A 12,071-nucleotide genomic window follows, 5' to 3' on the forward strand; every position below is an offset into this window, starting at 1 on the left:
TCAGCCAACTGCATCATAATGGCAAAGTCCATAAACAGTGCAGATGTACAAAGCAGACAGCCTCGATTCTTACCTGGTGTGTCTCGTTCCATGGCCACTTTAGTGACCTATAGAACAATATGTGTTTTGGGGGATTATACAAGGGGAAGGGACCTCCTGCCTCTGGTAGGAGGGGAAAAGTACGAACCACTTCCTGTTCATGCATGATGGCCTCTGTCATAGACTGTGAAGGAGAAGCAGGTGTATTTATGCTTCTGAACACGCAGGTTTACAATGATGCCACATAAAACTGAGAGCTATCAACATTTATGTATGTATGCATTTATGTATTTATCTGTTTGATAGCACTGGCTAGCTGGTATTGATTTTTTTTTTCATATTTGTACATCATATTTAAAATATTATCCCACTTAATAATGCAATATTTCAGTTTCTGCAAAAAGAAGATGACGAGCCATTTTGGCTTAATATTATGATACTAATATTCTGTTTATCTGAATTAAAAAATTCTTTAAAGACACGTTTTTACCTTCCTTTGTTTAATATTGAATTTGACAGAGTACATCTTGTGAAGTGGGAAGTTAGGCAGGTTACATCATAGGCCTAAATTAGTTCTGAATTCATAACCTAAAGGTCCGTGCAATGTCCCAAGGAAAGGTGCTTAGGTTAAATACTCCAGGGTTATGCTGTGTGATACAGTGAAAATCATATTGAACAAATACCTGAAACATCTCCTAGGATCTCAACCTAGGAATTGCCTCCTGAATGGTTACACCTCAAAAAGAGAACTTCACTTTGATCCAGTCAGAGCAGTTTAGTATAAACACACCTTTGTTAATCCATTGCAGGATCTGAAATGACTGCCACTCTTTTTAATGTGGGGTGATCAAAACAAACTGTATATTATCTGCAAAAAAACTGATTGGTGAAGTGCCAAAATACATAAGGAAGTGCTAGACTTCCTGCAGAAAGCTGCAAGTTCTGGAGCACGCATATGGAGCGACGCAAAAGTGACCCTGCAGGTTCTTCTTTTTATATTTGAAAATATTGTATAAGATCAGAAAAAGGTTTAGCGTTTAATATGGAGCCAAAATCTTAAATGTGAAAAGGTATTTATTATAATATGTGAGTTTAAAGGACCCAATGGCGGGAAATATCAGGTCGTGATAACAAAACCACATTGTAATTCACAAACTCCACAGTGGAAAACTCCTCCAGTCACCACAGCCTTGCTGTAGGTAGGCTACCAGCCAGACTCTCTCAGTGGGCTGAGAGGTCCCTTTAGAGGCCAGCGCAGGTGCAGCACCAGGCTGCTGAGTCCCTCCCAGCTGCTGTGCCTCTTTGGTACCCATATATCTTGCACACCTGCCCTTTTTTCCACAGGAAAACCACCTGAGGGCAAGACCTGAAATAGATTCCTTAAGATCTAACACACTGTTCTAAGCCCTTTTCCTTGCTGTGGCTATATAGATTTAAACTTTTGATAAAGAGAAACCGTTTTATAATTAATCTTTAAACCTAACTCTGTTACTTTAATAAATAACAACTTTTAATACTTGAATAACAATCTCTATTGATTATTCAGTGAAGATGAGGTAAAGTTGCAGGGGCCTGCAGCTGAATGCCTGCACGCACGATACGCACACTTGGCATTTTCGACTTGTTACCATGTGGCTAATGTGACGTGAGTGCGTGCGTCTGTTTTTCCTCATTATGTCTGGAACAGAAACATAAGAAGAGGACTGCACGATTTTGGGTAAAATATGAATCGCAATTTTTTTTTTGTTACACTCAGAATCACAATACTGTCTCACAACTCTTGAACGATATATTTCTCCATTCTTATTTTGCACTGTGTATCGTCTTTAGCGAGGGTGAGTCTATTTTGCACAGCCAGGGCAGGTGTTACGACGTGCAGAGCACGGACCGGGGAAGCAGGCGAGGAGAGCCGTGGAAATGAACAAAACGGGATTTATTGTGGGCTGGCACTCCAAAAACCGCAGCGATGCTATAACACTACAATGACCGGACTGGGGAAACAAACTGAAACGTGGACTAGATACATTGAGCTGATGACAGCAACAAGAAAGATAAACACGTGGGATTCCACACGGGGCACATGGAAGGAGCAGACAATCGGGTCATGACAGCAGGATGCCTAGAGAGACGTCAAAAGAAGGCAAATATTCACACAGAAAGTTGTCTGACTGTAGAATGCAAAGATCAACACGAAACAAAGTGAAATCCTGTACATTTCAGGCATTTCGGGTCCCAAAAAAAAAAAATCGGTACCGTATCAGTAACTTCAGAAAAAAATATATCAGAATCAGTCAAATTTTCAACCCTGGTGCAGCATTACCAATATGATCATTAATGAAATAGGACTGTCACATGAACTTTGCAGAACAGAAGGGGCATATTCTGGGCCCTGTATCATGACACAGGATTTCTTACTTAACCGTATATCTTATCAGGTTTAAGGTAGTTTGGGCTAAATGTAAGTGAACGAAGATAAAGTCCATCTACCTTAAATACGACAAGTTATGTAGGTAACCAACAAATCACGCTTTGTGATACAGGATCTCCTCTTCCTGTCACGCAGTGTAACGCAGTCCAGACACAGTAGATTGGGGGTGTGCTCAGCCTGAGATAAAATCCCACACGCACCCCTGGTCAGATACATCAGGATACGTTACAACACAAAGCGATAAAATAAGATACATAAGGGCAACATAACATTTCATAGATCAATCATGGTAGAATTTTCAGTAACACTTTACTTAAGTCCAGAAAGTAAGGCACTATATAGATATCTTTATAATGCAGTTATAATGGTCAGTATAAGCATTAAGGATGCTTTATAACTGCATTATAAAGGTATCTACAGTATAGTGCATTATAGATGAGACCTTCATAGAACATTCATAATGCATAATAAACATGGCTATAATGTGTTTTGCCTTTTTATAAATAGGTTTGTCACCATGTTTATAATGCTTTCTGAATGCATTATAATGCATTATGAATGTGTTTATAAATTAATTAGAATGACCCTAATTAAAGTGTTATCAAGTTTTCTTAGTCCAGCAGCAAGGGCATACAGAAAGGAAGACCTCAGCTAGCATATGCAACCATTGTCTTCATCTGCAATTCTTTAGCTGGTCTCTCTGGATGCACTTTTGCACTATTTGCATGTCTTTGTCTTTCATTTGGAATAGTCACGTCATGAACAATAGATTCTGATGGACTGGCTCTTTTCAGTGAATCCGTTGAACCGGTTTCCAAATCTGAAATAACTTTTGGTAGATGCACACACTGTACAGGCACACATCTAAAATTACGACAAAGTGACATGTAAAATCACACAACAACCTTTTTAAATATGTATATATTTGCTTTGCGTGGACCCTCCATAGCCCTGCTGTCCTCAGTGGCCCTGCAGTGAACCGAGTTGCCACTCATGCCAAACTCGCTAGCATGTCAATTGCCTGAGTCAGGAGTTAATAAGCCACAGCCACCATGCAGCTGGGCATGAACACAGTGCCAACACAAAGGATTATGGTATACTATATTTTTGCCTCTACAGTTTTATATATGTATGTAATTTTTTGGCATCATTACTTAACCGTAATCTAAACCACTAAAATTACACAGCAGTGTACGGGTCTGCTTTGGGTTTAAAATTAAAGCTTGACACATTTTTCTAATCGTCTCTCACAGAATAGGGCATTGTTTAAGCTCCCCCAGTGAAACGGCAGTCAGTAACAGGTTACGCAGGGCGGTGTGAGCAAAAGGGGGAACCTGGATTATGTGTGCAAGGTCAATTTCTGGGAGCTGTTATTACCAGGTCAAGTGCAAGTGGATAGTGAATGTGCACCTTTAAACAACTAATGACTTATACATTGTGATTTTATCCATTTTCACAGTTGTATTCCTGCTTACCTAAATACACATTATTGTTTTCCCACAAATTCAGATGGGAACTCTGGTGTAACTGGGATGGTAACAGCTGATAAAATGGAATGCTGAGGATAAAAACCAAAAATTTCCCTAAAGTTATTCCGAGGCTCATGTTGAAATAGGTCGCATATTTATTTAGCCAGAATTAGAATTTTCACCAGTCCTTCCTCTTATCAGCTCCTGGGTCATCCTGGGGTTTCTGGGAAATGTCTCAATGCGCAGGAAAACACATGGAAACAACCGTTTTGCCTCTGTAAATGTCTCAGGTGATCAGATGTGTGGGCCTCGGTCATTTTTGAATGTTGCAACAGTTCTTACGATGTCATCATTAAAAAAAAAAATGTTTTTATTGAGTTATAGAATCAAGAATACTTTGAGATCTGAGATGGACAAAAATGGAATCCACCTAATGCATTCTTTCTGCTGTCTTGTCACCCTTTGCTCTGTTCCATTTGTCTATAACAAAGTCTATAACACTAACCTATAACCAACATTATGTGCGGAGACTATTTTTAAGACCCCATATGATGAACAGTGTCTTTCTTCCTACTCCTGTTACTAAATATTAGTGAACTGTATCCAGCTTTATTTTGTGAAAAGTAACCACACGTTTTACACCTAAGCTCCACGTGGCTTGTGGTCGTTGAACTGTCTTTTGTTCTCTTCAGTTCCAGTAACTGCAATTCATGAGCAAAATTCTGCTCTGTGTCCTTCAGAAACAATTCTGTCAAACATGGCAAAAATATTCATCACATAGAAAATGGCAGAATTGTCACCTACGTCATTTTTAAAAGGCGACATTTTGCGATACATTTATTAGTAGCTATTTTCATGTTATGCCTTTTTTTATAAGAAAATTTAGAAAATCATAAAGGCTAAATTTAAGGGAAATGAAAATGACCTCAACCCACGACTTTGAGAGGACCAGACAAGCACACGCTACATTAAATATCAGAAACACGACTTCTTTTTCTGCAGCCACAGCTCAGTGTGAAGTGCAAATGGATCTGGGTGAGACGGTTGAGGCTTGAGAGGTCCGGTGAGGGGTTGTGTAAGAGACAGGGCATCTGCAGATGTAACTGACTTCCTGTGTTGAGAGGAAATTCACTGCAACACATTGCTGTTGGGAAAACACAAGAATCTGCACGCACAACACTCGATTTTCCACTCTGCAAACCTGATTCTGAACGAACATTTGACCTGTCCTGCCTCTCAGCCTTTCTGCAGAGTAACAGGTGACATGGAATCACTGGTTAAATTTTGCTGAATCATGTACCAGTTCTGATGGACAAGATATTTAACCTGAATTGTTCCAAAACCCGACCATGTAATATTTAACTATGTAAATGGGCAAAATCTACGATAATTTCTATATAACTAACAGTATTAATGCCTCACTAATAAATCAGGCCACCCTATCCCATAAATAAAATTACATTGTACCACATTTGCATGCTGGATCAAAGTGATTTGTGTCTTGTTTTTTGTGTATCATTACTGAACACTGTAGGTGGTGCATTAGTAGATGACTAATCAGTTTGACTTCAAAGAGTGACAGAGTCTCCCAGTGACTTAAAGCGATGCTGTTATCCATCATATCTCCAATGCAGATGAGTGCCGTTTCTTCTATCAATCATTCATTGCTTTCCCAAAAGTAAACACAGCAAATATTATAGGAGAAGCTTTCATTGTGACAGTTATTTTTCGTAAACCTTGGACCAGGTGCCAGTGCATCACAGGGCACAGACTGTGGGCACTTTAAGAGACACCGGTTCAGCTGAACTGGAAACCCGTGCCGACACGAGCCACACACACACACACACACACACACACACACACACAGTGCAGTTGTGAGCTTACAGTGCTAACGATTGAGCCACCAGCACAGGGGTATCATATATTTTGCTTTAGGTTTATTCTTGATTGGGATTTACCATTATCCGGCATTAGTATAGTAGCTATTTCAGCTTTGGTAATTAGCAACTAAAAATTCCCCAAAAGAACAAATGTACTACTCAGATGGGACAGGTGTGCAGGCCTGTCTTGTGTGTTTGCCTTGTGCTCTGTGCTCCAGGCTCTCCATGGCCCCATGTTGGATAAGCAGTATGGATGGATGGATAGGTTTCCTCACCTTTCCATCTTTCCGATTGTAGGTGGTACTATGGGCAGGTAGGAGTCAGGAATGGTGGTATTCCGTATACACTAATTCAGACTTGCATTTGGCCAGTTCTTAAGTCTTTGTAAAGCTGAAAGAGGACAGAGAAGGAGACAGAGATGCCTGCATACTTGTACCATACTAAGGATAATCAAACACACATCAGGTGATCTGGTTCATTCATAGGCTACCGCATGTATGAATATAGTAGTAGATTTTTTTGGTTGTAGTTTCAGAAATTATGCAGAAAATCTACTTTCTCCTTTCTGTTACCCAAGGTTACTTTCTATTGAAAACTTATGCCATCTGGCCTGGCCAAGTTGGCTACCACAGCTCACACCCCACTGACAAGGTGCCCATAGCTTTCCACAGCTAAAAGGTCAAAGAGCTCCTGATTAACCCCACCTCCCCTTTCAGGAAAGCCCTCTGTCCATTCTCTTTTACCTTAATCCACATGCCTCTGTTAGGGATCGGGCCCCATAAAAGTCTCACACAGGTTCCTTCATGGGGAACTGAATCTGAAAGAAAGTTCCCTAGTTCCTCTTTTTCTTAGCGTCTCTATGCTGTATTGTACTGTATATACCAATGTGTGTGCATGCTGGCTGAAGCCGTGTGTCGGTATGTGCGTGCAAACAGCATCTCATCTTCAGCAGAACTGACGTGACCAAAGTGGTTTTGACGAGCATCTCCTGTCATACCCCGTTAAACGAGCGAGCCCCTCTCCGCCTGGTCGGGCACACGGCCCCCGCCATCTTATGCAGGCACCGCTTGGCCATCACTCTGCCCCCCCCCCCCCCCCCGCTACAGGCCGCGCTGCGGCCTCAGACATCATTTCTGGCGATCAAGGGGAACACTGGAGTCCAAGTAAAATAATTGATAATGAGAATGATGTTTAATTATGGTACTTCCCCTTCCTGTCCTGCTCATATCAGACTATTTTTGGAGAACTTCGATTTGGTCGTCTTTTCATAGTTGATTTACTGAGAGGTTGCAGCGGTGTTAATGTAATATAAGTTACATTATTAACCAGTCCCTACGTTAGCACCTTGTATTCTCTATATAGCAGGCGAATGAATGCCTACTACATGTACTTTACCTCATTGAATCAACCATGATAATAATAATATGTTAAATGTCTTTTCTAGTACAATGTGGTGACCAGTGACTATGTCCCCAGAAAAGATCTTTCTTTATAGAGCTATTTATTGAAAGAGAGAAGTGAAAGTTTTTTTTTCTCATACTCCACAATGATCCTAACCCCCAGTATCCTCAGAGCATGCTTTGATAGCCACATAGATACTGACCGTTGAGTAGTCTAACAAGTCCCCACAATAAGTTCTCTTATTCCCCAAAAACAGGGGCTTTCCATCCAATGGGATGGCAGCCAAGGCACCTGTCCTAGGGTTGTCTGAGGTGATGGTATTACGTACTGTAGAAGACACCAAACTGTCTATGACAATGCATTTGCTGTTCACCCAGACAGCGGCCTTTCCGCCTTGAGGCAGTGAGCAATATTTTTCAAACTTCAAAGCCAAGTCTCAACATTTGTTAATATTTCTTTTGCATGTGCTGTTATGGGATGCATCAAAACATGCTGGATAAGCCTGATTTTTTCAAACCTCACATAAAAGTCTGACCAGCCACGACCATTTGTTACCCATTGACTTCTCACCTTTGAGACACAGAGGGTTGAACGTTAAGACTGGCTTGGTTCTTATGTTTTAGTTGACTGTGAGGAGGGTTAATGTACATCACTGAGACCTGGAGTTGCACTAAACAAACAGGTATGTGCTGTAACCGGAGGGTTTAGAAGTTCCATCTAGTTGACGGCGATTGACTGCGAAACCAGGAAACGCATCAAATGGGCACATTGTGAGCTGGCTGAATGACACTTACGGTGGCCAGCTCCGCATGTGCTCCGTTCAAAAGTATCACTGTGGAAAAATACCTAGTAAAAGGCAGCTTTTAGACGGAGCTTCAGCCTGGCTTGAATTTGATCAGCATGCTATTCAGAAGGACAAAAGAAACACACTTGCTTGACCCACTCAAAATAGACAGAACGCTGCTGAGGAGCGTAAAAGCAGGAGGTGAAAACACAGCCGGCAAAATGCATGTCATCAGTTTTGCTGGTGTGCAGACGAGCTGTTATGGCTTGACTGGTGCTCCAGGAGGGCGACTGCGTGGGACGGCGTTCGGTAAAAGTAGGGCTGTTAATAGCGAGTGCAGCTTTAGGCTACTGGAGTGATCGCAGTGGTTATTTTACCATTTCCTTTTAAAAAGGCCATGCCTCCCTGTAGTGACAGGCTGAGAAGTCCCACTGCACGTCTTTACTGGCCCCCAGTTTTGCGACATGGCTGTCCTCTCTTCACAATCCATCGGCTCCCCGTCCCCTGAGCTGATATCTCCATGAAGATGACGGAACAGTAAGAAAAGCATGACAGTGTGCAGGATTCCCAGCCTCTAAACATTCTTGTAAAAAAGAAATAAAGATAGCAATAATAACTGAAATTAATAAAAAACATCCGACCATAGATACTCAAAATTGACTCTTTCCACCTTTTATCATGAGGCATTAGTTAGTTGCTTTGAAGTTTTGTTAAGTTGCATAATATAAAATGTACAGAAAAGTAAATGTATGCTGATTATGTATCTATATGTACACACACACACACACACAAAGTGTACATACAGTATATACATACACACAGTCTGTGTATTTGTGTATATATATATATAGCAAAGACAAAGCAACTGAAAAACCTTCTGACATACTGTACCAAGTGAACTAGGTACGCCTTCGACATTCAGTGGCAAAAATGTTACGGCAAAACGCGTCTTCTGTGTAAATTCATTCATTAACATGTTTTTAGTTAATCTGCCTGGTGACTGCCATGTGCACCAATGATGAATATCACTGACGGTTTCCGCTCTTGATCCTTACATAACTAAGGAATTGTGCTTCTTGGTGCTTGTGCTGCGTTTCCATTGAAAGATCGTATCGGGCCATGGTTACAAATAGAACAGAGCAGTGGAATATGCTGGAATCTTTTGCAGTACATTATTAGGGTGCAGCTGCCTATGTGACAGTAAGAGAGGTGTAGTTCAAGATGAATTTTCTATCATGGAGGTATGCTTAGATTAATTAAGATTAGTCGGGCTAAAGTTTTGAAATAATGTGACGCAACTATAACCCTTCACATCTGATAGGGTCTCAGCTTTGTCTACATTGTTGCAGCTGATGCTGCGCCCCCCCCCCCAACCCACCCCCCACCCCCCACCTCCAGTCTGCGGCCTGAAACCTTACATCTTTATTTAGAGCCCAAAATCAGGCAGCTGCTTTTGCTGGAGGTTATTTAACACAGAATTTTCACAATCTGTACATAACACACATCATTACACTCTACCAATAAGAGGCAGATACAGGTGTGAGCTTATGCAGAAATAGCTGAAATTTTCAAACATCAGGAATGATATTTTAAACTTAATTACAGAACAGTGTTGCTTTTAATAGTTGGGGGGCGGTAGACTATTTTCGAATATTTTTATATATACTTTATGTCAAATACATTAAAGGAAAAAGAATATTTGTTCTTGAAGCTCAATACTGGTATTTCATTCCCATAATCTATAGCATATATGGTCATTTTGTATTCAGCTTAATGAAACAATAGGAAAAATGATTATTAAAATCAGTTGATAATCTAAAGGCAGATTTTAGGAAGTTTAGAAAGATTTCACCCACTTTTTGACCGAATTGCTGATGACATGAGCAGAATTGGGAGTTAAGAGGCCTTCCGTGTTTATGACTGCTGAATGGGAGGCAGAGCGTTCCTGCAGTCACAGTCTCTTTCCTTGGTGAACCTGTGTGAGTCCACAGTGAAATCTGCTTGCAGAAAACCTGGCATGTCATCCTATAGCTTCTCTACCAGCAGAAAACACTTGTGAATTCTCACCTTGTCTTGATGGGTTTCTTTTACTGAACAGTTCGTGGTAATTGAGATTTTCTGTGCATATCGTGTCATGAACCTTAAGAGGTCCCATTGGTTCGCTTTATTCCTCAGAAGAATAGGAGATAAACAGTAAATAGACTAAATGGACTTGGTAGAATACATCAGGTAATGTAAAGGTATAATCTGTGAGTGATTTCTTTGGGCGAATGTGGGGTATATAACCACATACACAAAGGCTCGGAAATCATAATCTTATCGTAGGTAGATGCCTTGAAGCTTTCATCTTAATGGATCTTGTGCTTATTTTTTTAGCACAAATCCCATTGTCTTTGTATTTATTTTTCATAAATTTACATTTCCTACGTTATAAAAATCATGGTATGTCTGTCCTGTGATAGGTTGTCGCCACATCCTGGGTCATTCCTGACGCCCAAGAACCTGCATAGGACAAGTGGGTACAGAGGCTGGAATGGATGGATGGAAGGAGGAATGGATGGATGGATGGATTTTATGAAAATCTGAGTTCAGGATTTTTATAACATAGGGAATCTTTAAAAAAACCTTAGAACTATTCAAAAGCAGTAATAATCAGTTACCTTCCTCCTGTGATTAGACGTGCTTCTATAGATATTTTGTCAATTCTCAGTTATGAAAAAGGTAAGAAGCTATTTTAGAAGCTTAGAAAAGCAAGCTATTCAATGGCCGGGGTTGTATGTTTGGTCTGCACTTTTCAACATTTTTCCTTCCTAAAATGAACCATTATACGGAATAAAGAGTTGATGGAGCAAGGAGGAGGTGCGGCTGTTAGCAGGCGTACCAGACTGTGAGTGTCACACAGTTTCGCCCGCCCGTCTTCGCACCTGCTAGCAGAAACGCCTCGACCGCCGCAGCAGGGCATCTGAGCACGCAGAAGCACGCTAGAGGTTAAAAATGGAAGTGGGGGGCTATGCTCTGGGGACCAGGGCACACTGATGACAAAACGTCAACAATACAACAGCGAGGTTTCCATGTTTGAAACGCAGACATTACACGAACATCTCTGTAGAACAGATGAAGGACCACACACTGAACATTTACATAGTGAAGGAGGCCTGCGACTGAGAAAAAAAACAATGGCAAACGACTTTTAGCGAAGTAGAATGGATGTACTGCAGGTTAGTGGGTGTCGTTTGTTCATTTCTTACTAACTTTCCTTTCATTATTTATGACTTGACATTATGATTTTGCCGTCACGTATGTAGCGGGCATCCGGAGTAAATTTCGGAAATGCCTGCATGTATTTGTGAGTCTCCGTGTCATGTATGCTGTATGAATATGGTTCTGATTCATTTCCCAGTTTGAATGTGCGTGTGGCTACAGCGTGCTAGCATGTGCACATGCATTACGCGGTCAGAGCCATTCCGGTACACAGAGGTGACGGGCCGTATTGCTCTGTAACTTTGCTGCATCTTTGGCCTTTTGCCCTCCCCTCATACTGGCTTGGTGAACCCATTCCTCACGTCTCGCCCCACCTCTCTTTCTGTGTTTCTTCCGTTACAACATCGCAGAAGTTTTTGTGTAAATGTTTCTGCCCCCTGCCACCGACTGCTGACATGCAAAACGGCCAGTTCAAAGGAAACGGCGCTATCTTGCTATCTAATCTCCAGAGTCTTCTTTCGACAGACAGTTAAAAGAATTCTCATGTACTGTAGCTATCAATAAAAAGGCCGATGAGCGGTCTAAATGTACATCATTCTCATTTGTTTCATTGACTGTCTCTCTGCAAATCCTTTTTGTCAGTGACTACTGTAAAAATTTCAAGCATAAAATTCTGTTTGAGATTTAAAACTGTAGAATTTTTTTACGATTTCTACAAATGACCAAAACAGTTTAGGAACTATATTAACAGAATACTGGCTAAGTAATATCATCATTACTGAAATCCTGTAATGCTAGAGGAAAATATATACATAAAACAATATGACAGCAGATATCAAAATTCATGTAAATAATACAACAATTCCCGT

The sequence above is a fragment of the Brienomyrus brachyistius genome, chromosome 11 (genome assembly GCF_023856365.1).
Source record: "Brienomyrus brachyistius isolate T26 chromosome 11, BBRACH_0.4, whole genome shotgun sequence".
Classification (NCBI taxonomy): Eukaryota; Metazoa; Chordata; class Actinopteri; order Osteoglossiformes; family Mormyridae; genus Brienomyrus; species Brienomyrus brachyistius.